Source organism: Rhinichthys klamathensis, unplaced genomic scaffold, assembly GCF_029890125.1.
Source record: "Rhinichthys klamathensis goyatoka isolate OS25496 unplaced genomic scaffold, OSU_Roscu_1.1 h1tg000280l_1, whole genome shotgun sequence".
Taxonomy (NCBI): Eukaryota; Metazoa; Chordata; class Actinopteri; order Cypriniformes; family Leuciscidae; genus Rhinichthys; species Rhinichthys klamathensis.
The window spans coordinates 412491-439668 of record NW_026606799.1 but is presented as its reverse complement, the minus strand read 5'-3'; the positions used below and the strand labels follow the sequence as shown (position 1 = coordinate 439668).

The 27178-nt window shown below is 45.4% G+C and overlaps 1 protein-coding gene across 1 annotated transcript in view; it reads right to left on the bottom strand.

Moving 5' to 3' along the window:
• The window catches only part of npm3 (nucleophosmin/nucleoplasmin, 3), a 165737-nt gene extending 139473 nt beyond the window's left edge, over window positions 1-26264 (bottom strand). Inside the window, exon 1 of the mRNA XM_056269064.1 lies at window positions 26261-26264. The gene's annotated coding sequence lies outside the window, so the exon portion shown is untranslated. The remainder of the gene's footprint in view (window positions 1-26260) is intronic.
• Window positions 26265-27178: the final 914 nt, after the last annotated feature.

The window sequence follows — 27178 nt, the reverse complement described above, 5'->3', positions numbered from 1 at the left end:
ATGATTGTGTAACTCAGGATCCGCACGTATCTGAAAGTCCATACCCACTTGGTACAAATAAATAAAGCAATTTGATTGGCTGATGAATCTGGCAATCTGAAATTGGATTCTAATTATACTGTCTTGGGATTCACTTGTAATTCTGTGTGGAATTGTGTGTTTCACAAAGTTTGCTGCTTCAGTTGTTGTGATGTTGATTTACATTGTTTCTAGATTATTGTGCAGAGTGATCAGATGCATTTTAAATAATTGCAAAAAGTTTAATTGGCCAAAAAAAAAGAAAAAAGAAAAGAAAAGAAAAGAAAAGAAAGGCTTTTGGACAATGGCCTGGTGTCAAGAAGGGAAGTACAAGTATTGGACAGCAGAAGCCCTCTTCGGAATGTTTAGGACATCTGGAAAATCAATTGCCCGGAGAAGAAAAGGTGAACGCCATTAATCCTGTGTCGTGCCAAAAGTGAAAAATCCTGAGACCATTCATGTGTGGGGTTGCTTTTCCAAGGGAGTGGGCTGTCTAATTCTGCCCAAAACACTGCCAAGAATAAAGAATGGTTTCAAAATGTCCACCTAGGACCAATTTAGAGATAATTTGTGCATTTCCCAGCATAATTGAGACTCTTGTCACGCAAGAGTGATAATGAAGTGACTCTGAGATCATTACATTGAAATTTTGGATCAGTGACCAGACAACTCCCCGAATCTTAATCCCATAGAGATCCACAAGGGCATATGAACAAGCAGAAGTCCACAAATTGTGATCAACTCCAAGGACTAATAAGATAAGAATAGGTTGTCATCAGTCAAGATTTGGACCAGAAGCTGATATCCAGCATGAGTGAATTGCAGAAGTTATGAAGAAGAAAGGTCAACACTGTAAATATTGACTCTTTGCATATTGTGACGGCCATGCATAGTTGGGTGTTTTGCTGTGTGGTGTTGGGCAGTTCACTGTTTCCCTTTTGTCTTTGAAGGTATCAGCGCCAGATTGGGAGCACCTGCGCTAGATGCTGTGGGAAGATAAATACTCCGGCCTTTTGAATCTCTCGCTCTCTCTGACCTGGTCTCACTCCTGCCAGCAGCACATCTTTGTTTTGTTGTTGATTATATTATGTTCTGTTACCTTTATTTTTCAACACTCAACTTTGCAACAGTCACTCATCCACATTTACATCACTGATGTCACTGACCAACACGCGCTACTTGCTGTTACTTATTAGTTTTATTGTTTTAGTTATTACAATAAATGTTTACTTTTGGCAATCTTTCGCGTCCTCTTTGAATTTGTCATGGCCTTTGAGCCGGGTCATGACAAATTGGGGGCTCGTCCAGCCGTGATTTTCCTGTTAGTACCGCGATTGTTTGGTAAGATTACGGAAAATTATAGTTGTTACTTAGTATTCCAGTTTGTTGCTTAGTATAGTGTGTAGGCGCGAAGTTTGTTCGGAGCGCTCGTGCGGCGCGCTCAGTGGGCTTTGTTCTCTGGTTTATCTGGGCAGATGCGGGGATTGTTTGGATAACAGAAGAGACACGCACTTGAAGATGACTTTGTCGGTAAGCAAGTAGCCTACTATATTTGTTTATTATTATTTATTTATTTTTACTCCTAGTTTGTTTGGATTTAAATAAACAGTTGTTGTTTGCGTGTGGTTCGTTCTGTGATCAGCTGGTCCGGTTGACATTGGCCGGTTTGCCTGTGTGGTCTTGTCAGGTGGTGCGAGGTTTTCCCGTGTAGGTTGTAGCGACGTTCCCCTTTGGGTTCGTTGAGCTGTTGGGGGGTAGTGTTGTGGTGAACGTGGGAAAAGCTGTTGCTTGGGAGCATGTCCGTGGTTTCGGGAGGGTTGCTGATTAACCAGTCGCTTTCCTGATCCAGCGGTCTCTAGTGCGTAAGTACCCACCACAACTAGCCACATGAAGACTAGGGGGGAGCTTAGTTAGTTGTACTGGTTAGATAGTGGGGAAACTCCGAACCACGTTGGGGCTTAGTTCTCTTTGGCCACACGGGTGAACGTCGGTGTCTATCTGATCACTGAGTGAAATTTGTTTATTTAGTTTTTGCGTGTTTGCTGCATAGGAAATTTTAAAATGTCTGAAGTCGAAGCATTTATTACTGCTCCATCTCAGGAATCCCTGGATAAGTGCACAAAAGAGCAGCTGCTTCAGATTGCTGAGCATTATTCAGTGGAGGTGGTCGGAGACAAACGTGTCAAAGATACCATTAAATTAGCTATTAAATCTAAGTTATTAGTAGCTGGAGTTATGTCGGTATCTAAAACAGATTTTTCTCAGAGTCCAGCGATACATGGTTTAACCTTTGAGCAGCAGAAAGAAATGTTGATGTTGCAGTTAGAGCATGAAAAAATGAAACATGAATTGGACATTAAAAAGCAGCTGGAAGTGGAGAGAATTCGCCAGGACATCGAACAGGCAAAAATAGATTTAGAGGGAGATCGATTGTCAATGATCAGAAATGGCTTATTGTCAAGTGAGGCTTTTGGGGGGCAGCAGGCCAGATCATCTGACCGTTTTGATGTGAGTAACTTGCGCTTATTGCCACAATTTAATGAAAAAGACCCAGACACATTTTTTTTGTTGTTTGAACGTGTGGCTAAGGCCAGGAACTGGCCTGATTGTGATTGTGCTCTGATGCTTCAGTGTGTGCTTTCTGGGAAAGCACAAGAAGCGTATGCGTCTTTAAATCCTGAACATAGCTCTAGCTATGATCAAATAAAAGCAGCTGTTCTTAGAGCTTATGAGCTTGTGCCAGAAGCATATCGCCAACGTTTTAGGTCATGGGAAAAAGAAAAAGGCCAGACATATGCCGAGTTTGCCAGAGATCTTTCGACTCACTTTAGGCGTTGGTTAACTGCACTTGAAGTCACCACCTTTGAGGGTTTGTGTGATTTGGTAATATTGGAACAGTTTAAAAATACTCTGCCAGAACGTGTTTCCACATACATCTCGGAGCGAGAAGTTGTTACCGTTGGGAACGCTGCTGTTGCAGCTGATGAGTATGTCTTACTCCATAAGAGCAGTTTTTGGGAGCGTCATGTAGCTTCTGATTTTGGTCCGCGACGTAGTGGCGTTGATGCGCCGTCGGATATGGTGAGTTGGAGGAAAGTCGGTAATATGAAACCTGACATTAGGATAAATCGTACATTTGATGATGTCTGTAACTATTGTCATGAAAAGGGTCATTGGAAGGTGGATTGTGCTGTATTAAAGGCTAAGACAAAGGGAACGAAAGCCAATATTAGACCTGTGGCATTTGCTGCAACCGTGAATACCGACTGTGTTGCTGAGGTGAGCTTAGCTCCCATTTGTGAATCCGATGTTTTGGCATCTTATGCTCCTTTCATTCGAGATGGGTCTGTATCACTGGTGGGGAGTAAGGTAAAAATCCCATTAAAGATTTTGAGGGATACGGGGGCCTACAACTCCTACATTGTTAGCTCTGTGTTGCCTTTCGCTGGGGACACAGATACTGGTGACTTTGTTCTCAGTCGTGGGATGGGATTGAGTGTGTTTCCAGCACCTTTGCACAGGATGGTTCTTGACTGTGAACTGGTTCAAGGTGAGGTAGTTGTGGGTGTACTTTCAACGTTACCTAGTGAGGGTATACATCTTATTTTAGGGAACGGTTTGGCTGGTAGTAGAGTTTGGGCTGGCACTCCTCCTGCCTCACCAATAGGCACATTACATCCATCTGAGTTTGTGTCGGGTTCGAATTCTGGTGCATTGCAGGAAGTTTCTCCGGCCTGTGTGGTTACACGTGCCATGCATAAATTACAGCTTGATGTGTTCCCTGAATCTAACTGTGTTGATGTACCTTTGCAGGTCCCATCTCTGGCTGAGTTGCCCTTGTCACTGTCTCCTAGTGAGGTTATTCAAGAGCAGCGCAATGACGTTTCTTTAAAGGAAATGTTCCGGTGTGTGCTGCCTGCCTTGGAGATTGGTAATGTGGCATCGGGTTATTTCTTGCATAAGGAATTGCTGTTCAGAAAATGGGTTCCAGTGAGTGAAGATGGTGTGAAAGGTGATGTTTTTCAGGTAGTCGTGCCAGCGAAGTTTCGTCCCGTTGTTTTGAAGGTGGCACATGACGAGTGTGGGCACTTTGGTGTCCGTAAAACGTACCTCAATGTCCTAAAACATTTCTTTTGGCCTCGACTGAAAAAGGATGTGTCTGGGTATATTAAGACCTGTCATGTATGCCAGCTTACAGGTAAACCGAATCAGGGTATTAAACCTACGCCGTTGCAGCCTATTCCAGCGGTAAGGGAACCTTTTACACACCTTATTGTTGATTGTGTTGGTCCATTGCCTTCTGCTAAATCTGGTTGTAAATATTTACTGACGGTTATGTGTCAGAGCACCAGGTACCCAGCCGCGTACCCGTTAAGGTCTATTACAACTAAGTCAGTCGTTAGGGCCTTAACACAGTTCATTTCCATATTTGGCATCCCTGAGGTGATCCAGAGCGACCAAGGGTCAAATTTTACATCACATATGTTTTGTCAAGTGTTGAAGCTATTACATATTAAACAAAACCAGTCTTCGGCCTATCATGCGCAAAGCCAGGGTGTTTTGGAGAGGTTCCATCAGACGCTCAAGTCTCTATTGCGCGCATATTGTACAGAGCTAGATGGAGACTGGGAGCACGGGCTCCCGTGGCTCATGTTGGCAGCGCGGGAAGCTGAAAGTACAGGCTTTAGCCCAAATGACTTGGTTTTTGGGCATACAGTGCGGGGTCCTTTGGCTGTCTTGAAAAGTGGCTGTGTTGATACTGAGCCACCGAAAAATCTGATTGACTTTGTGAATGGGTTCAGACACCGTTTGTTTAAAGCTGGGTGTATGGCACAAGAGAAATTGGGGGTATCGCAGAGTAAAATGAAAAAGTTGTATGACAGACGCACCGAGAGACAGGAGTTTAGTCCAGGTGACCAGGTCCTTGCACTGGTGCCCATTGTGGGCTCACCTTTTCAAGCTAAGTTTATGGGTCCTTACACTGTGAGTGAGAATTTCAGAGTTGAACTATATTGTGGAGACACCCGGACGTAAGAAGGCTCAACGACTTTATCATGTTAATCTTCTTAAACCTTATTACAAGCGTGTAGAGATTGATTCACGTCAAGATGGGAAGAATGTTGTCTGCCCAGCATTGTTGGTAATTTCAGAGGTGTTGTCGCAGGAGTCAGATGGGGTGCCGGAGCCAGACGAAAGCGTGCTCTGTGGGAGACCGAAAAATTCAGAGTCTCTTCTTAATTTGGATAAGTTGTTGGCTCATTTGCCTGAGTCTAAATGTAGGGAATTGGCTGAGTTGATACACAAGTTTCCTTGTCTGTTTGGTGACATTCCTTCACGTACCAGTTGGATTGAGCATGATATAGATGTTGGAGATGCTCAGCCAATTAAACAGCATTTTTATCGTGTGGCACCAGGTAAACGAAGTTATTTGGATGCTGAGGTGGATTACATGCTCCAAAATGATATTGCTGTTCCTGCTGCATCTAGTTGGGCCTCCCCTTGTATTTTGGTGCCAAAACATGATGGCACACCAAGATTTTGCTCAGATTTTAGGAAAGTTAATGCGGTCACAAAATCAGACTCTTTTCCGATTCCACGCATGGATGACTGCATAGATCAGGTGGGATCTGCCAAATTTGTTAGCAAATTTGATTTGCTTAAAGGTTACTGGCAAGTGCCTTTGTCCAAGCGTGCACAGGAAGTTTCTGCGTTTACTACACCTTTGGGTTTATATTCATATAATGTGATGCCATTTGGGTTAAAAAATGCCCCCGCAACATTTCAGCGGTTGATGAATCGGGTAGTGTCTGGTTTGGCAGGTTGTTCTGTTTATCTTGATGATGTGGTCATTTATAGTGACACCTGGCATTCACATCTTCAGCGCATTCGTTCCTTGTTTGAGCGTTTGGTGGAAGCACAACTCACCATCAATTTGGCTAAGTGTAGTTTTGCCATGGCCACAGTGACATATCTTGGCCGGGTGGTAGGACAGGGCCGTGTGGCTCCAGTCCAGGCCAAAGTCATGGCAATAGCAGAGTATCCACAACCCACCACAAAAAAGGAGCTTCAGAGGTTCTTGGGTTTAGTGGGTTATTATAGAGGTTTTTGTAAAAACTTCTCCACTGTGGTGTTTCCTCTTACCGAACTGCTCAAGACCAAGGTTAAGTTTGTTTGGTCGGCTGGTTGTCAACAAGCCTTTGATAATGTGAAATTGCTGTTGTGTTCTGCTCCTGTTCTGGCAGCTCCTTGTTTTGATCGAGCTTTTATGCTTCAAGTGGATGCCAGTCAGGTGGGAGCAGGTGCTGTGTTACTCCAGGGGGATGATCAAGGTTTGGTGAGACCAGTTAGTTTCTTCTCTAGAAAATTTAACAGTTATCAGAGTAATTACTCCGTGATTGAGAAGGAGGCATTGTCACTTATTTGGGCCTTACAGCATTTTGATGTCTATGTAGCAGCAGGAGGGCCGATTGTGGTTTATACTGACCACAATCCACTAACTTTTTTGCGGTCGCTCAGATGTCCCAACCAGAGATTGACCCGTTGGTCATTGTTTCTCCAGGCTTATAACCTGGACATTTAAATATATAAAGGGGTCAGAGAATATTATTGCAGATGCACTGTCTCGTGCTCCTCTGCAGTGATGGGGATTAGTATGGGCTCCAAGTTGATGTTGCCTCTTGTACTCTTGCCTCTTATTTCTATATCTGTTTCTTCTGTATTTATTTTCTTAATCTGTTTTTCAGGTTCCGGGATTGATGAGCATAGATGGGGAAATTTGCAGGTGAAGTGGCTGGGACGGAGGTCAGATATCGTCTTTGTGTCATATTGATGTAGTTTAGGTTATTTAGATATGTGGAGTAGTGTTGTTAGGTGTTACTGCTAGGTCGGTGGTCCTTGGGGACACCGACTTTAAGGGGGGGGGGGGTGTGACGGCCATGCATAGTTGGGTGTTTTGCTGTGTGGTGTTGGGCAGTTCACTGTTTCCCTTTTGTCTTTGAAGGTATCAGCGCCAGATTGGGAGCACCTGCGCTAGATGCTGTGGGAAGATAAATACTCCGGCCTTTTGAATCTCTCGCTCTCTCTGACCTGGTCTCACTCCTGCCAGCAGCACATCTTTGTTTTGTTGTTGATTATATTATGTTCTGTTACCTTTATTTTTCAACACTCAACTTTGCAACAGTCACTCATCCACATTTACATCACTGATGTCACTGACCAACACGCGCTACTTGCTGTTACTTATTAGTTTTATTGTTTAAGTTATTACAATAAATGTTTACTTTTGGCAATCTTTCGCGTCCTCTTTGAATTTGTCATGGCCTTTGAGCCGGGTCATGACAATATATTGAATGTTTTTGCCAATGAAAGCCTTTAAAACTTATGAAATGCGTATCATTGTTTTCCAGTATGAAACATGTGAAAAAATAATCTACAAATACTGAAGCAGAAAACTTTATATGCAAAACACAAAATTGATGTCACTGTCATGGCAACAGTTATATTTAAAGTTACAGCAATAAATATTGAAAACCAAGCTTTTAATGTTGTTTATATGTCTGTGTTGTTTTTAATATGCTTTAAGACAAACCATGTGCAAATTCAAGTCAACACCATTGCTGAGTATTTTCTCCTTAAAACAGCAGTGAACCAAAGACAGGCTGCGTCCGAAATCGCCCCCCTATACCCTTAAATAGGGCACTATTTGAGGGAACAGCCATTTGTAGTGGTGTCCGAAACCATAGTGGACGTTACTGAGAGCACTTATTGAATCCCAGAATACACCGCAATGACCAGTGTACAACTGATGTATGCTCAACGGCTAGTGAATACCCATAATGCACTGTGAGAGTCGCGCGTTGAATGAATTCCCGCGTCTGACCAAAAGATGGCACCGCAGCTGAATCATCCATCCATCCATTTTCGAAATCGCTGGTCCAATGTGGCTATAACATTATCATACAGGTATAAATTCTTTTTTAATTGATTATTATATTGTTTAACTACAGTTTATGTGCTAATTTCCATTACAACGTTCAAGATAAATCATTTACTACTGGAGCAGCCAGTTTGCTACGTTTTAATGATTATTAAGCAGCACAAACCATGCAAAAGCTGCAGCGCTTCCGGCACACTCAGTGCATGCCCGAATTCACTCACTCGTTTTCATTCACTCCTTCAGTGGATTAAAGTAGGGGAGAAATGTAGGGAATAGTGAATGAGCGTATATAGGGGGTGATTTCGAACACAGCATCAGTCTAAAATATGCGGTTTGAAATTGCTGGTGTTTCTGACGTCACAAACTACATTGTAACCAATCACGTCAACGTGTGATCGTCAACGAGTGGATCTCTGAGCTGGTGTGAGTGAGTGGGGGCGGGGCTGATTTGCATATTCATTGAACCGTGTATACTAAATGATGTTTTATTAACAAGGTTCGGGAGGAGCAGGTGCAGATAATTAACCCAATTAGCACAAGTGGAGATCAATCAGTAATCAACTCAGGACAAGATAAATAACAGCAGAACCCACCTTTGTTCCTTGACAGTTTATCAGCATCCCACCTCCACCCCATCTCCTCACTTTTAGTTCCATCTCCTCACTTCTAGTTCCATCCACTCTTACCAACGGGGGGAGTAGCCTACTCTGGTTTCGGGCAGAAATTCCGAGCTCGGAGCCCTCCACCCGGACAGCACGCCAAGTACGCATAACATTTACCGTAATAATTATCTGTAGATGTGAACTCATGAAATAAGGCAAGGGTGTAGAGTTATATTCAAGCAATTTTAAAGCATGACAAATTTTTTTTCAAGGAAAAAAACGTTTAAAGCTGCTGTCTGCAGTTTTTCCTCTTTGTCGCCATCTCTGTTCGAAATCTGCAATTGCAGTCATTCGCGGAATTATTAACTTTACGTGACTTGTACCTCGAGACGCCACAGTGCGGATGAATACAATGTTTTGAGGAGAATGTGCAGCTGTCAATCACCGCGCGGTGTGGATACTGCCATTAAGAATAACAGATTCTACTTTTTGGAAGTATGACCAACATAAGAATTTTCACCCTAAAATATCATCTGAACAAGTAACATCCACTTTTGTTCTTCTGACCAACTAAGGGAAAAAAACCCCATTGCAGTAATTAAATCACGCTGATTAAATCTAACGATCGATTATCATATCACGTCAAACCGAGCAAATTATACTTTGTTCTCAAATTGTTAATGTTAACAACATCAGCATTGCGTGACTACATTCAAAGCCCTTCAGATTTTTATCCTTGTCTTTGCATGGGCCCGGTTGCAGTCTCTTTTTCCAAACTCTCAGTCCAAAGTATTTTGCATTTTACAACGGGTGAATCTCTAGTTTTCACTGGTGATTGTCATTTGAACCTTTCTGGATCCGCCATCAAATTAATAAGTCTAATTATAGCAAGTACTGTGAGAAAAGGCTATAATCCTCACTCGCAATATAGCCTACTAGCCGAGACTCCTTCTTCATGTGTACAGATGTGACGTAATGACGCAAAGACATGCTCGAATTTCCCCCGGAAATCCACCAGTACCACTGGAATTAAAAACATTATTACAAGCTTACCGTTTTGAATCGAGCTAAGGTAAGTAGTAGGGGTGTAACGGTTCACAAAATTCACGGTTCGGTTCGATACGATACACTTGTGCCACGGTTCGGTTCGGTACGGTTCGGTACGTTTTCAATGCAGCAAAAAGAAAGAAATGCCAGAGAAATTTCCTTGATTTTTTTTTACTTATATTTTTATTAAAACTAACATCATAAAGTATGATATATTTTTTTACTTTGAGCAATGATGGAGCTATACTTGACTTTTCTTAGGAGCATATAAAACAAAACAGCTCCTTGGACAAAATGAAATGTAATATTGTAGTAGTTATAGGTTTATAGTTCAGATTAACATTTGAGGGCAGCAATTGTATTCATACTGTCAAAATAAAACCGACGTAATGTTACTTGAAAGCATTATAGCCTACTATTCCTGCCACACTTCCATGGTTACAGTTAGTAGTGTTACTACAGTAAACCCATGGTGAATGTTGCTGATCTGTGGACACTGGATAGTTCATTCATGGCACAATGTTTCTTCCTGGTTTCCACGTCAGCGCTGTTTGATCCGTTAATAACGGAGAAATGTGAATGTTTCTCACTAGATCTCGCAGCGATGTTATTATTTCAAGTTCAATAGCGAATTCAAATGCTTTCTTTACTGAATGTCTCAGCGCTGTCTGTGTAGTAACAGAGATCGGCTCGCGCTGCCTTGGTCCAAACTGATAAACGCTCCGTCAACCACACAATAACGAGTGGTTTCGTTCCGCTTACATTACATTTGCCATTTGATGTTGGCCAATGTTGTGGTCGCGCCAGCATCTGGAGTGCGCTTGCCATGCGCAACGCGCGGCGCGCGCCTACATTTAAAATAACGAAATTTTGATCGGCAGGAAAAATGTTACAACGAACCGTTCGGTTTGAAAATGCGTACCGAAAAACCGAACCGAAAGCCTCGTACCGAACGGTTCGATACGAATACGCGTATCGTTACACCCCTAGTAAGTAGATAGTTTTGAACACTGGCTGGTTATGTACTTGCTCAAAAAATTATATTGGATAATTTTTAACCCAAAAAAAGTTACGGACTGGAGTCCGTACGGATATGTCATTTTGGTGATCAAAGGTGAGTTGTAAGGGATTAAATGATTGACTACAGGGGGACTTTTAAAAAACGGGGTACTGCCTCACTGCTGGCCAAATTTTCTAATTCCAAGGACATTTTGAACATCAGAGAAGCAAAACTTCATCTTTCGTTTAAATGTTTCAAACCATGCAAAGCAATTTCAGGGGTCTTGAGAAGCCACAACCTTCTTTATTCTACATGAAGTGAGACTGTTTATGTGCTAGGTCTCTGTCATGATGAAAGCAGTGTTTGGCTGAATTCCACTTGCCTTCATACATTTATGCGCCTATCAATCACACACACACACTGAGCCCTGTAGGTGGGCTTTCCCTTTCCACTTTACTCCACTTATCCTTTTGAAGAAGGTACACAGAAACAGTTAATGAGAGAGAAGAAAAGTGCAGTTTTAACAGTTGTGACGGCAGATTAGATAAGAGAAGCGAAGCCCACTAATGAAGGAGAGGATGAGAAGGAAGTTATTTAGGGAATAACTAATCATGCCATGCCAAGTCTGTACAGCAAAACCTATGCTGTTTTTTTTATAAAACATATGAGCCTGACAACAGTTTCTGTTGTAAGCACATACATGTTACAAGTGCTTTTTATGTTGATGTTTGTTCATGCAATTCTTTGGACTTTATGAATTGAATGGTGGAAAGCTCAGTCTAAAGAGGGCAAACAGCACTCACTTTTGTAAGAACAGGCCAAGAGCTTTATAGCTGTAGTAAAGGTGTTGTGGTCAGAATTCATGGCACCCCTGGTAAATATGATCAAAAAAATAAATCTGCATTGTTTATCCTTTTGATCTTTCATTAAAAAAATTAGCAAAAATCTAACCTTTCATTGAAGTAAAAGAATTGAAAGTGGGGGGTAAATCTTAAATAAATAATAATAAATAAATGCTTTTCTTCAAAACACGCTGGCCATAATTATTGGCTCCCTGTTTTTAAAAACTTTTTGCAACCTCCTTTTGCCAAAACAACAGCTCTGAGTTTTCTCCTATAATGCCTGATGAGTTTGGAGAACAACTGACAAGAGATCAGAGACCACTCCTCCACACAGAATCTCTCCAGATCCTTCAGATTCCCAGCTCCATGTTGGTGCTTCTCTTCAGTTCAGCCCACTCATTTTCTATAGGGTTCAGTTTAGGGGACTGGGACAGTCATGGCAGAAGCTTTATTTTGTGCTCAGTTACCCATTTTGTCCAATAATTATGGCCAACGTGTTTAAGAGAAAAACATTTATTTCATAATGTGATCTTATATTTTACTAGCATAGGACAAAAAACAAATTATGAAATAAGGGGGAGGTTAATGCTAGCACATAATCACAGTTTAGTATTGCCATACATTTTGAATCCCCCAAATCATTATGATACAGGTAGGATTATGTAAACCATGCACACATTTCAGTGGCACAATCTAAAAACTCGCTGCTTTTCATGCACACTCATAGGTCCTATGTCAATAACAGCAACTCTCATCAGAGCACTTCATTTTCAGAGCACCCTGTAGAGTCATTAAAGCAATCTTCATTAACCTTTGACCCTCCAGACAACTCCTCATCAAGTTAGACTCAAACCTTGTCACTATTAATCTCATCTTAAAACTGAATAATATCCTAAATTATTTCTTAATTTACATACTATGCAAACAACACATGTATGTGTGGTTTTTAAACCACTTGGTTGAGGTTAAGGGAGAGTCTTTCTTGCTTTTAGTCTATTATGATAATGCCAACCTGTCACTGCAGTGCTCCCCACATGCAGGCAGCCCACTGGTAATAAAGTCAACTCTGATTTATTACATTTGTGCCTGAGTCCAACATGTGTGTGTGTGTGTGTGTGTGTGTGTGTGTGTGTGAAAGACAGTAAAGGTGTCAGAAGATAAATGCAATGTTCATAAAAGAGTGAGCAGCATATGTGGCAATATAGAGACAAAGGGGTGACATATGAATGCAGATATGGATATGGAATCAGGTTAGAACTGAATAATGTGAGTGATTAAGATTCATTGCCATTCTCTGACATCAGTCTGTGCATATACTGTACATTTTTATGTCAAAGCCCTTGGAGTTTTTGGGTCAGAAAGTCTCTGGCTGGCCCATAAATCTTGATAGGGTTCATCCACAGCACCTCCGTCCACACTCAGGACTCCATACAGATCTTTAATTATTTACACCCAGAACTAATTCATGGCAGATGTAGTGTGTGTGTGTGTGTGTGTGTGTGTGTGTATAATTGTGTGTGTGTGTATATAATTGTGTGTGTGTGTGAGCATGCATATGTCTGTTTATGTGAGGGTCACAATGGCTACATATTAATATTGCATGAGAACGGGCCTTTAATTATGAATCCAATCCAGACAGATGGACTCTTATCTAGTCATTCATCTGAGGTCCATTTATCACCACACTGCTTTTAGAATGGCAAGATAGAAAAGAAAAATGGAGAGAGAAAAGACAAAATGGAGGTGGTATAACGATACTGTTATAGATATAGTAAGAATGAGTGTGACGGTTTATCATCCCCCTAATTTACAAACATATCCTGTCTCAAAATAAGAAAAAAAGTAACTAAACTCACTGGTGTTTCTACCATGGCTAACATGACATTAAAAAAAAAGTAGTTTGCAGTTCCAATGTGTGGTAGAAAGACTCTCATTTGGATCTGTGTGTGTATGTGCATCCGTGTAGCTAAGACACAATTTCTCAGTGAAGATAAGAGCACAGGAGAGGGATGTGATGGATTTCAACGTCTGTTGACATAGGAAATGCTATGGTTAAGAGAATTTGCTTAATGAAGAAATGTGGAATAATGTTTTTTAGGATTACAAATGTGAAATTTAGCTCTAACCGTAAAAAGAGATATCTACACTTAATAAAAATATTTTTTGATACATTCATAATGATTTGATACATGTACATCAACAGCACTATAGCAAGTGTGATATTGTAACTGTAAACAACAGTTATTTAGGCAAACTATAAGACAAAGAAGAAATACTGTGTAACAGACTTTAGACACAATGTTGACTTAATGTATTTTTGGTCCACCCACATAACTATTCAGTGTCAAAGTAGAATGATTCAGTTAGTGTCTCAGAGCAACAAGTTCCTGAATGAATCAGGGTTTTGGAACAAATATGGTTGAGTGAATTATTCAATGATTCACTTATAAACACTTAGGCCCTGTCTCAAATGGCACCCTAAACACTCGCAGTCTTGCTATGAGTTCCAGTGTTGTGCAAGTTACTTCCAAACTGTAATACATTATATATTACTTGTTACTGTTATTTAAAAGTAATGCATTACCTTACAATATTACTGTCTCAGAATTGTAATGCGTTACATTACTCCTGTATTACTTTTGAGTTACTTTCACCAAAATAACTATACAAGTAGAACTTAACATTCTAAATGACTAGGGCTGTAACGATATGCGATATGAAACCGAAATCGCGACACTCAGATCCACGAACCTGCAGAATCGCGACACACCTCTTCCAACTCCCAGCGTTATCCATACTCAGGGCCGTCGCTAGTGGGGTGAAAGGTGGTGACAATTATAGGGGCCCCCGCTGCCCAGGGGGCCCCACAAAATCCAGCAGTTATACTATTTAGGCCCCTGTTGTATGAATAATTCTAATATTTATATTAGTTGTATGCCTGAGATTTAAATGAAAACCACAAAAACGTGCAATTTGGGTAAATATTTTTCCAAATATCTGCTTCTCTTACCTCCATAAAAATGGTTTAGTTCGACCTAAAGTATTTATTAATTATTCAGTCAGAGTCAGTGACAAACATCAGATGGACCCAATAAAATTGTAAGTCCCACCCCAGCTCGTGAACAGAACCAATCAGAGTTGAGGCGGCAGCCTGAAGATAACGATGAACTTGGTGGAAGAGCAGGAGACTGACTGACTGAAAAATGTCGGGGAAAAGAGAACATAAATCAGGTACCAGAAATGCCAGGAAAAGACGGAGAGGGAGGCAAGGAGAGTGGTTGTATCCCAGTCGATCAAGACGTTCTTAAAGACCGGTTATATATTGTTATTTCGCTGGGAATTAGAAAACGTACTCGGTTACTAACGTAACCTCGGTTCTCTCTAGAGAGGGAACGAGTACTGCGTAATAGCTTTACGCTAGGGGAAAAACTCTTTTCCACGAGATATTGAAGCCAAAAATTATCCTTAATTTTTTATTAATGTAAAACGCTTTGCAGCAGCAAGCAGACATAGGCGAAACAGCTCGCGCGCCTATTGGTTGCTCTTGCGGCAAATGCAGCAGCCTATCGAGAGAGACTCTGCGTGACGTAATGACCAATGGGGGCAATTCGCGCCCATATCGTCACGTCCCGCCAGAAAGGGCGTGGTCTCACCCTATAAATATGCTCGTTAGGCTGGTACAAGCTGGTTTTTATCGCTGAAGCGAACCAGAGCGTATTCCAAGCACGGCAAGATACGCAGTACTCGTTCCCTCTCTAGAGAGAACCGAGGTTACGTTAGTAACCGAGTACGTTCTCTTACGAGAGTATCTCTCGTACTGCGTAATAGCTTTACGCTAGGGGAACACAATGGAACACGCCGTGCGTACAGGGATCCAACACCAAAGTCCCAAGGGCCGAAGCCCAGGGCTCATGTAGTGCATAATCACCATAAACTCACATAGAGTGGAGGAAGAGAGGCTGGAAGCGTCATTCCCTATAAAAAAGCACCCAGCAGGGCTATCATATGACAATAAAACGCGCAGCCAGGGTGAAAGCTTTCAGCCTGATCTGGGTGGCCATACGTGTGTCAACACTCATGGGGCTGCAGTAAACTCAGCATCTGGGCCGCACAGCGGGGCAGATAGCACTGAATTTTAGACCGCCAAAAGCTTAGCTTGTAAGGCGGGTACCTCCAGGTTATAGTATTTTATAAATGTAGACGGCGAGGCCCAGCCCGCGGCCGTACAGATATCTTGCAGGGAAACCCCGCTCGACCAAGCCCACGAAGAGGCCACGCCTCTCGTGGAGTGCGCTCTGACACCCAAGGGGCACTGTAGGCCCTTTGCAGAGTAAGCGAGCGCAATGGCATCCACTATCCATCTGGATAGGCTCTGTTTTGAGGCGGCGAGTCCCTTGGAACGCCCGCCAAACAAAACGAAAAGCTGCTCCGTCTGTCTGAAAACAGACGAGCGTGACACATAAGCTCTCAATGCCCTGACGGGGCAAAGGAGACTCGCGTCCTCCTCCTCACTGAGAACCGGAAGGGCGGACAGGGAAATTACCTGGGCCCTAAACGGTGTATTGAGGGATTTCGGGACATACCCGTGCTTAGGTTTGAGAATGACCTTCGAGTCATTAGGCCCAAACTCCATACACGACGCGCTTACTGAAAGCGCCTGCAAGTCCCCTATGCGCTTCACTGAAGCGAGAGCCATGAGAAACACTGTTTTGAACGACAGGTGTTTCATGTCCACCAGCTGGATTGGCTCGAACGGGGCGCCTTTCATGGCCTCCAGGACCGTGGAAAGGTCCCACGTCGGGACTGAAGGGGGCCTGGGAGGGTTCAGCCTCCGAGCTCCCCTAAGGAAACACACGACTAAGTCATTTTTTCCCCAGCGACTGGCCAGACACCGGTTTTGCAAACGTTGCTATGGCCGCCACATATACTTTGAGCGTGGATGGGGTCCTGCCCTTATCCAGTAGCTCTTGAAGGAAGGAAAGCACTTCCGAAACCCCGCATTCCACAGGTGAAAAGCTCTGGGCTTGACACCATGCAGAGAAAACAGACCATTTCGAGGAGTAGAGCCGCCTGGTAGACGGAGCTCTAGCCTGCGCGATCGTGTTTAACACTCCTTCTGGGAGGCTAGCGGGTACCCGTTGATGGCCCATGCGTGCAGGGACCACAACTCCGGGCGAGGGTGCCAAATCGAGCCCTCCGCCTGAGAGAGGAGGTCTCTCCTCAATGGTACAGGCCATGGGGCAGTGCTGGTCAGCTGCATCAGGGCAGGGAACCACGTCTGGTTTGTCCAGAGCGGAGCTACGAGCAGCACTGGGCATCCGTTCTCCCTGATTCGTTCCAACACCTGAGGCAGGAGCGAGACAGGAGGAAAAGCATATAGGGGGCAGTGGGGCCAAACATGAGCCAGCGCGTCCTTGCTTTTCGAGAAAAACTCCGGGCAATGAGCGTTTTCGTGGGACGCGAATAGGTCCACCTGTGCTCTGCCGAACGTTTTCCACAGCAGCTGGACCGTCTGCGGGTGCAGCGACCATTCCCCTGCTGGAACATTGTTCCTGGACAGTCTGTCTGGTCCCACATTCAGGTGACCAGGCACGTGCGCTGCTCTCAGTGAGAGCAGGCTGTGCTGAGCCCAGACCAGGAGGCGTTCCGTCAGCCTGTGAAGGTTTCGTGACCTGACGCCGCCCTGGCGATTTATGTATGCCACCACTGACATGTTGTCCGACCGGACCAAGACGTGGTGGCCTGTTACCTGGGGACAAAAACGCCGTAGCGCTTTGTCGACTGCTATCGTCTCCAAGCAGTTTATGTGAAGGAGCTTTTCCCGTTCTGACCACAGGCCAGCTAGCGGTCTGCCCTCGAGCAGCGCTCCCCACCCCGAGGTGGAGGCGTCCGTAGACACCACCTTCACACTCGAAGCGGCCCCCAGACTCACACCTGACTGATACCAGTCGGTTATTTTCCAAGGTTCCAGAGCTGAAACACACTGTAGGTTGACCCTGAGGCGAAACAGACCCGCTGTCCATGCCCTGGGTGGAACCCGCGCTTTCAGCCACATCTGCAGTGGGCGCATGCGAAGCAAGCCCCACTGGAGTACAGAGGCCGCTGAGGCCATCAGCCCCAGCATTTTCTGAAACCTTTTGAGCGGAACTATCGAGCCGTGGCGGAAGGATTTCGCGACGCGCTGAATATTTAGTCCGCGCTCTGGTGACAGGCGTGCCGTCATGGATAGCGAGTCTAACACTGTTCCCAGAAAGGAAATTTTCTGACTGGGAGACAGTGAGCTCTTCGCCCAATTGACTGTGAGGCCCAGCTCCTCGAGGTGCTCGAGTAATGCGGCCCTGTGTTCTATGAGCTCCGATCGTGATCGAGCTAGAATCAGCCAATCGTCCAAGTAGTTCAGGACTCGCATGCCCTGAAGTCTCATGGGTGCGAGCGCCGCGTCCATGCACTTCATGAATGTACGAGGTGCTAGGGACAGGCCGAACGGCAGGACTGCGTATTGATATGCCTGGCCCTCGAAAGCGAATCTCAAGAATCGCCTGTGATGGGACGCTATTTGTATTTGGAAATAGGCGTCTTTCAGATCTATTGACATAAACCAGTCCCCGTGGCGCACTTGCGCGAGGATTTTCCTGGTCGTAAGCATTCTGAACTGGCGCTTCACAAGCGCTCTGTTCAGCTGTCGCAGATCTAAAATGGGTCTGAGACCTCCATCTTTTTTCGGTACCAGAAAATATCTGCTGTGTAGGCCCCCTTTGCTCTGAGCTTGAGATAAAGGTTCTATAGCACCTTTGCTCAGTAGTTTCGCTATCTCGGCTCGAAGTAGATGAGATACTTCGTTTTCCACCGCCGTCTCGACGCGCGCCGTATAACGGCGGGGACGTCGAGCGAACTGTAGCGAATAGCCTCTTTTTATAGTGTTCAGCACCCATTCTGATACCCCAGGAAGCTGTGCCCACACTTTCGCGTGAATAGCTAGGGGTAGAATGAGATCTGGGCTCTGGCCGAGACATAGTGACAGCAAGAGAGCTCCGGCGTGCTGTAACGCAGACACTGTGTTTACAGTGTGTGAGGCGGGGGGCGCGCCGATCGCGGCGGGCAGCCTGGCCGCGCTCAAAACCCTTATAGCAGTTTGCTGAGGGAGAGAGCGGGGCGAGCCCCGTGGGGCTTAACATGTCTGTGAGTGAATGTGGGCGCAGGACAGCGGGCACATTTACTGCACTGAAAAACACCGTCGGCCTGAGCTGACTGAATGCGTGTTGGTTTCGTTTTCAAAGAACCCGTGGGACATGTGGTGTGTAGTGTTTGTGGGCACTGAGACGTAGGCACATTCACTACATTTAGTGCACAATCGACATGAGGCGATTTTGTTTGTGCGAGCCCTGCATTTTTGCGGGCTGTGTTTGTGTGTAGAAATGAGCCCTGGGTTGTAGGCATTTTCAATACACTCATAACACCATCGGCTGTGGCCGGAATACCAGAAAATACACCATTTATGTGATTTATCTGCGTCGCCGTGGGAACAGCATTTGTGTGCAGGCAAGCGGGCATGGTACTGGCTTGCTTCCTGCAAAATACACTGGAACAGTCACATTTTCTGGAACTGAACGAGCGAAAATTTCAGTGGAAGTCTGGCCACGGCGAGACTGAAACACCGTCGATTTCCTAGGAGGCTAGGAAGACTTGTGTTGGTTTCGTTTTACAGAAACCGTGGTAGTGTTTGTGGGCACTGGGTTGTGGGCACATTCACTACATTTAATGCACAATTGACATGCGTCGATTTCATTTGTGCGAGCCCTGTACCGTGGCGGGCTGTGTTTGTGTGTAGAAATGAACACTGGGCTGTGAGCATTTTATTACACTTATAACACCATCGGCTGTGGCCGGAAAACCAGAAATACAATGATTACATGATTTTTCTGGGTCGCCGTGGAAACGGCCTTTATGTGCAGGCAAGCGGGCCGTGGTACCAGCTTGTTTACTGCAAAATACACTGGAACAGTCGCATTTTCTGGAACTGAACGAGCGAAAAGTTTCGGTGGAAGTCTGGCCGCGGCGAGACTAAATTTTTATCTGCTGCGAGAGCCGGGATCGAACACGGGTCTCCCGCGTGAAAGCTTCGGGTTCCGCCACTGGGCCACAGGGAGAACTACACTAGCGCAAGCAGATAAGAGAGCATCATCACAGTTTTGTGTGTGTCGGCGTTTGTATGCAGGTGTGCGTGTTATACAACAGGCTCATTGCTGCAATAATGACATTTTCAGCCGCTCAAACTAGGAGCTGAGAAATGTTTAAGAAATGGAGATTAGTCCGGCCTCGGCGGGGACTAAAACACACTCTTTTCTCATTTGCCGGTGACGCACGCCCATGGGGGGCGGGGTAGATTTCTTATAACGTAAAGAAAGCTAGCCGCGGTTTTAGGGCTCGCGGTCTTGATGCTGGCCCGTTTCCTTGACGACTCGCGGACAGAAGGCGGAGGTCCACAGAGCTCGCCTGTTGCGCGGCGGTTGCGCGGGCGCCTCCCAATCGAGGCCGATGCTTTCCACGGCCTGAGAGAGCAGACGCATCAGCTCAGTCTCAATGCCGGTTCTCTTACCAGTGGTCTGGCGGGAAACGCTAGCGGAGGGGAGGTCCACGGAGCTCGCCCAATCCTCGCTATCGGATGCCAGAAGAGAACACGCCTCGGTGGGTTCGTCGAACTCGTGGATGGACGCGGCGGCAGGCGGCGGCCGTTGTCCGTCAGTGAGCGACTCGAGCGAAGCCGGCGAAGCTGGCAGGCGAACCGGCGAGCTTTGGCGGGCTGGAGAAAGCTCGGGAGCGCGCTGGGCGCGGCGCTTCTTGCGGCGCGGCACCACGGCGGGCTGTGGTGAAGGCACGGAGAATGATGCCAGGCGAGTCCTCAGAGTCACCATAGGCAAAAACTCGCAATGAGGGCATCCGCCGTCAGCGAGCGCGAGAGCCGCGTGATCCTCACCCAGGCAGGAAACACAGATGACGTGCCGGTCTCCGTCGCTGAGCGGGGCGCGGCACGAGCCACAGGATGGCATCTTTAAAAAGACGCAGCTCTTTTGTGAAGAGAAGTGTGAGTCGCGTCAAGTAAGCGAGCAAACACTCTCAGCAGAGTAAAGATACACAGAGTATAAAAGGATATAGAACGCCGGAAAGCGCAGCAGGTACAGCAGTTGAAAAGGCTTGCTTTGACGGCGCGGCTTCTCACTCCGGATCCAGCGATGTGTGTGCGTCGCTGAAGAGATAAAAATCAGCTTGTACCAGCCTAACGAGCATATTTATAGGGTGAGACCACGCCCTTTCTGGCGGGACGTGACGATATGGGCGCGAATTGCCCCCATTGGTCATTACGTCACGCAGAGTCTCTCTCGATAGGCTGCTGCATTTGCCGCAAGAGCAACCAATAGGCGCGCGAGCTGTTTCGCCTATGTCTGCTTGCTGCTGCAAAGCGTTTTACATTAATAAAAAATTAAGGATAATTTTTGGCTTCAATATCTCGTGGAAAAGAGTTTTTCCCCTAGCGTAAAGCTATTACGCAGTACGAGAGATACTCTCGTAAGAGAACTTCCGTCTACAGTCTGCCGTGTACAGTCATTTTTTATTATCGGTGCGCGCCACAATCGACCGAATGATTACGTGGTCTAAATTCCTGTCTTTTTACACTATTGTAAATAGAGTTTTAAAAAAATTACACGAGTCACGACGCATTGCATTATGCATCTGACCTGCCGGCTGATGATATTTAAAACATCGAGAAAACACGAATACAACACACTGCACTTGGATGAATAAATGTATTCGCTTTATTTAATAATATTACCAGTTCCATATTATCTTTATTAAAAAATAAGGCAATAAATGGTTTTATTTTTTTAATTAGACTGCATTCTTGTCAATTTCTAAATGTTTACTTTTTGATTTATGAATTATAACAGACTGATTGGGGGGAAAAAATATTACTTTTTAAAAATTGGTTTTATTATTATTTACATTAGTTGTAATTTTTATATAAACATTTAACTTTTAAAATAAAGGTTTTACAACAACATCACCATCTTCTGTTATATGTAGGCCTCCATGTTCATCTATTGTACAGTATATGATATTGGTGGAGGGTGGTGGGGGCCCACATCAATATTTTTTCAGGGGGCCCCGAATCCTCTAGCTACGGCCTTCTCCATACCGTCCAGATCCAATGCTACCACATCTTTAAATTACTATTAGTATTATTTGAAGTTAACTTAACATTATAAAATATGTAGACCTACACCACAAAACTAGTTGAGGATAAATTATTTAAAATTTGGGAATTCCAGCGTTATGGACATGAGATTTGCAGTCAAAACTTGAAATATAAATTCTCAGAAAATGCATTAATACCAAAATATTGAAACGTCTGTTTATCCATAGGCTCCTCCCTGAAAGGAGTCCAGACATTAGAAAAATATCAGTCTACACATGCGTTTTATATTTAATATTAGGGAAATAGACAGTCATGCGTGACAAAAAAAATCTTTAACTTTTAGGAGGCAACGATTTTTTGTTGTTGTAATTCTGTGAATTACACTGCGCAAATCGGATGAAGAAGGGTTGACTCTCCACAGAACATAAAATATTCATTTTATTTTATTTTCGTGTTCGCATTTATGAGGAAAAACGAATCGGTTACCTAACGTAACCTCGGTTCTCTCTAGATGAGGGAACGAGTATTGCGTAAGCTAGCTTACGCTACGGGAAAGATTAATCTTTTCTGAGAAATTGAAGCCAAAAAATTATCCTATAATTTTGTATCCATTGTCAACGCAGTTCAGCTGCAGCCGACCATGAGCGGGCTAGCTAGCAGCTCATTGGTTCGCTCACAGAGAACTGCTTAAGCCTATGAGGAGACGCGAATGAACTCTCGGCCAATGAGAGTCTGACATGCTCTCATTACGTCAGAGCCCGCCGAAACGGGCGTGGTCAGAGAGTATATTACTGGCGTCCTAGGCTGTAAACTCTGGTTTTCATAGAATGAAGCGAGAACGCTAGTAGCACAAGCACGGCCAGGAACGCAATACTCGTTCCCTCATCTAGAGAGAACCGAGGTTACGTTAGGTAACCGATTCGTTCTCTTACGAGAGGTTCTCTCGTATTGCGTAAGCTAGCTTACGCTACGAGAACACCTGGTCAACGCCGTGCGTGCTAAGCATCCACTATGAGTCCCAGGGGAGACCCCAGGGAACCCTTATGAGTGGGAATAAATATAAGTACATGTGACAAAGGCCAGCAGAGCGGGCCGGAGATTGTGTAGTACATAAGCACATGATAGAGAGGGACAGAGCGAAACCGGTCTGTGTGAATAACTCCCTATAGTGCAGCTCAACCAGAAGAGCTGTAACATACTAGACTGCTAGTAGTTTAGCCTGCAAGGCGGGAACTTCCAGATTGTAAAATCTGACAAAGGTGGAGGGGGAAGCCCATCCCGCTGCCACACAAATGTCATGAATGGAAATTCCGCTGGACCATGCCCACGATGAGGCCATGCCTCTAGTGGAATGAGCCCTGATGCCCAGAGGGCATGGCAGGTCTTTTGATGCGTATGCGGCTGCTATGGCATCAACTATCCATTTGGATAGAGTCTGTCTCGAGGCGGCCGACCCCTTGGTGCGCCCACCGAACGAAACAAAAAGCTGCTCGGATCGTCTGACCGGAGCAGTGCGAGTAATGTATAATCTCAGGGCCCTGACCGGACACAGGAGATTAGTGTCAGATTCGCTATCGGATGCAGGCAGAGCCGATAGGGAAATAACTTGTGCCCTGAACGGGGTACCAATCGCTTTTGGGACATAACCATGTCTAGGTTTGAGAACGACTAAGGAGTCATTGGGCCCAAACTCGAGACAGGAAGCGCTAATGGACAGCGCGTGAAGGTCTCCCACACGTTTTACTGACGCGAGCACGAGCAGAAAAACTGTTTTGAGCGAAAGGTATTTGAGGTCCACGATGTTTAGCGGTTCGAATGGGGGAGCTTTCATAGCTTCGAGAACTATGGAAAGGTCCCAAATCGGCACCGAAGGGGAGCGTGGGGGGTTCATCCTTCTAGCTCCCCTGAGGAAGCGGATGACCAAGCCATCTTTGCCCAGTGACTGGCCGCGCCGGGGTTCAACGAACGCTGCGACGGCTGCCACATACACCTTGAGAGTGGACGGGGACCTGCCCTTGTCCAACATCTCTTGGAGAAAAACTAGCACGGAAGGAACCTCGCATGACCGTGGGTCCAAGTTTCTGTCGGTGCACCATTTAGAGAACACAGACCATTTAGACGCATAGAGCCTTCTAGTAGAAGCCGCTCTAGCCTGCATGATCGTGTTTAACACTCCCTCTGGCAAAGCAACGGGTAGGTGTTGATCACCCACGCATGTAGCGCCCAGCGCTCTGGGTGGGGATGCCAGATCGTGCCGCGAGCTTGGGAGAGGAGATCTGCTCTGACTGGAATGGGCCACGGGGCTGTCTGTGACAGCTGAGCGAGCTCCGGAAACCAAGTCTGACCCTCCCAACACGGGGCTATGAGGAGCACCGAGTGGCGTGTTTCCCTGATTCTCTGAAGCACCTGTGGTAGCAGAGAAACCGGAGGGAATGCATAAAGCGGGCGGCTGGGCCAGGTCTGGGCTAGCGCGTCCTCGCTCTTTGAGAAAAATATTGGGCAGTGGGTGTTCTCTTCTGAGGCGAAGAGGTCCACCTCTGCTCTGCCGAATATTCGCCACAGCTTTTGGACTGTAAGAGTGTGCAGGGACCATTCCCCGGGGGGAATGGGGTTCCTGGACAGACTGTTTGGGCCGTCGTTCAGATGGCCCGGCACGTGCGTCGCTCTGAGCGAGAGCAGGTGACACTGAGACCAAACTAAGATGCGTTCTGTCAGCCGGAAGAGATTCTTGGATCTGACTCCGCCCTGACGGTTTAGATAGGAGACCACGGCTATATTGTCCGGCTATATTGTCCGAACGGATCAGCACGTGGTGACCGTGAATGCGCGGAAGAAAGCGCGTGAGCGCGTTCTCGACCGCCAGCATCTCCAAACAGTTTATGTGGAAGAGGCTCTCCTGAGCTGATCAGGGGCCGAAGGCCGGTGAGCCCTCGCAGACCGTACCCCAAACCGAGTTGGATGCGTCTGTCGACATGACTTTTCGGCGAGAAAAGGTCCCCATGGAAACGCCCCGCTGAAACCATTCTGCCACAGTCCATGGCTGCAGAGCTGTGATACAGGTCTGCGTTACTTTTATCAGCTGGCGGCCCGTGGTCCACGCACGGTGAGACACACGGCTCTTCAACCACAAACAAAATACAATTGTAAAGGATACGTCGTCGGATGGCGCTAGCTTGCAGGACGGCTGAAGGTGGCGAAGACGGCCGGCTTCCTCAGTCTCCCAGATGCTCGCTAGAAGGTGCCTTTTCAACGACGGCGGCTTCTCTCAGGATCAGCAGATGCGTGCAGCCTCGCTGAAGAGATGAAAATCAGAGTTTACAGCCTAGGACCATACCTGTCAAGTATCCCGTTTTGGCCGGGAAAGTCCCGTATTTAACCCTTCTTTCCCGCCGTCCTCCCGTATTAGGATTTTCCCGTAAATCTCCCGTATTTTAACCTGCGTTATTGAAAAATAATAATACCCCGGGCGGAGTAAAAAAAACAAAAAACATTCCCAATCTGAGCTCTGTCACTAGCCTCGCGATAACTAACGTTACAGGTACTGTAGGTGGTAGTTGTCGCGATGTTAGTGTGTGAGGTCAGATGATGAGTGACAACGCGGGGGAAACCGGTGGGGAAACAAAAAACAAACAAAAACAGAGACGGATGATGGACGCTATGACAGAGCAAGGTACTCCTGCCAAAAAACCAAAACCCTCATGTACTAAATACCGCGATCATTGGGATAGCGAATTTACTTTTCTGAAGAGGAGCAGGGTGGGGGACAGTCACGCGTTTTGTAAGTTTTGTAACTGCGACTTTAGCATCTCACACGGGGAAGGAATGATGTATGTCAGCACGAGAAAGGGTGTTTTAGCATGGTACGAAAGATTGTTACAGAGAATAGGATGACGTTAGACAACACAGAACTGTTTGCTCTACTCTCATGTAAAATTAACCACTCTGGCCCAGCCCACAAATACACTCCTTCCAAAACAGTTAAAGTCTGCAACAAATTTGTTCAATAACTCACTAAAAGAGTAAAGAAAAGTTATGTGAAATGAAAAGAAAAACTGCAAATGAAAAGAAAAACTGTAAAAGAAAAGCAATATGAAATGAAAATAATGTGTGGAATGAAAATAAAATGTAAATGTAAAGACAAGCAATGTTAAATGAACAGAAAATATGCAAATAAGCCTTTAAATAAATGCTCTTAATACCCTATAACGTTACCATACATAGGCCTATTAAGACAGGTGTTATAGACTAAATGAAAAACACACACACACACACACACACACACACACACACACACACACACACACACACACACACACACACACACATATATATATATGTGTGTGTGTGTGTGTTTTCATTTAGGCTATAACACCTGTCTTAAAATGTAAGGGATACTGGAGCTTGGTTGGGGTGGTGGGACTGCTCGCAGTGGGCGCCGGAAAATTTCCCTTATTTTCAAATCCAAAACTTGACAGGTATGCCTAGGACGCCAGTAATATACTCTCTGATCACGCCCGTTTCGGCGGGCTCTGACGTAATGAGAGCATGTCAGACTCTCATTGGCCGAGAGTTCATTTGCGTCTCCTCATAGGCTTAAGCAGTTCTCTGTGAGCGAACCAATGAGCTGCTAACTAGCCCGCTCATGGTCGGCTGCAGCTGAACTGCGTTGACAATGGATACAAAATTATAGGATAATTTTTTGGCTTCAATTTCTCAGAAAAGATGAATCTTTCCCGTAGCGTAAGCTAGCTTACGCAATACGAGAGAACCTCTCGTAAGAGAAACAATGTTACAGACGTGACACAGTTCTCCATTACCGTACGTTCACACCGCCGCCGGCGAGAGCGGCAAAATTCGCTCTCGCCGCCCTGTCAGCGACGCCGTGGAAAGATTCGTGGACGCTCTGATGCTCTGACGTAGATCGAATGCTTGGTCTTTTTTAAAACTTTATTTAAAGGGGCCGCGAAGCAAACAAGCATGTCGATCGTTATGTTTGCAGAAAATGTATCGATGGAAAGAACTTAATTATAGTGACATGTTTGCTAACGAAATAAACAAATTAAAAGCCATTTGTTTGGTGTGGCTTTTGTGTTCATGGTTAAATGCTATTCTAATTTGCATTCCCGCTGAAAAACAAGCGTTCTAGCACGAATATCTTGCCTATAAATAGTGTTGCGCGCCTTCTTATGAAATTCAAATGATCAACCTCTCCTCTATTTTGCTTGGGAACTAATGTGGTCGGAACCTTTGTTACTTGACTGCGTTCTCTGGAATCCTCTCAAACGGAGCACATCTACATTCCGATTGGTTGCCGCCGGCTGCCGCCGAACCGCGTCATAGCTCATTTCCCTAAAGTTGAGCTGATTTCAACTTCTTCTCGCCGCTCCTCGCCGCTCTCACCGTCCAAGACGCGCCGCGCCGCCCTCGCCGGAGCTCGCCGCCGGCTCTCATTGAAAATGAATGACTTCCGGCCACTTTGACGCTCTCGCCGCCGGCGGTGTGAACGCACAGTTACGGACGCGACCGCTGAAGCGGCACTAA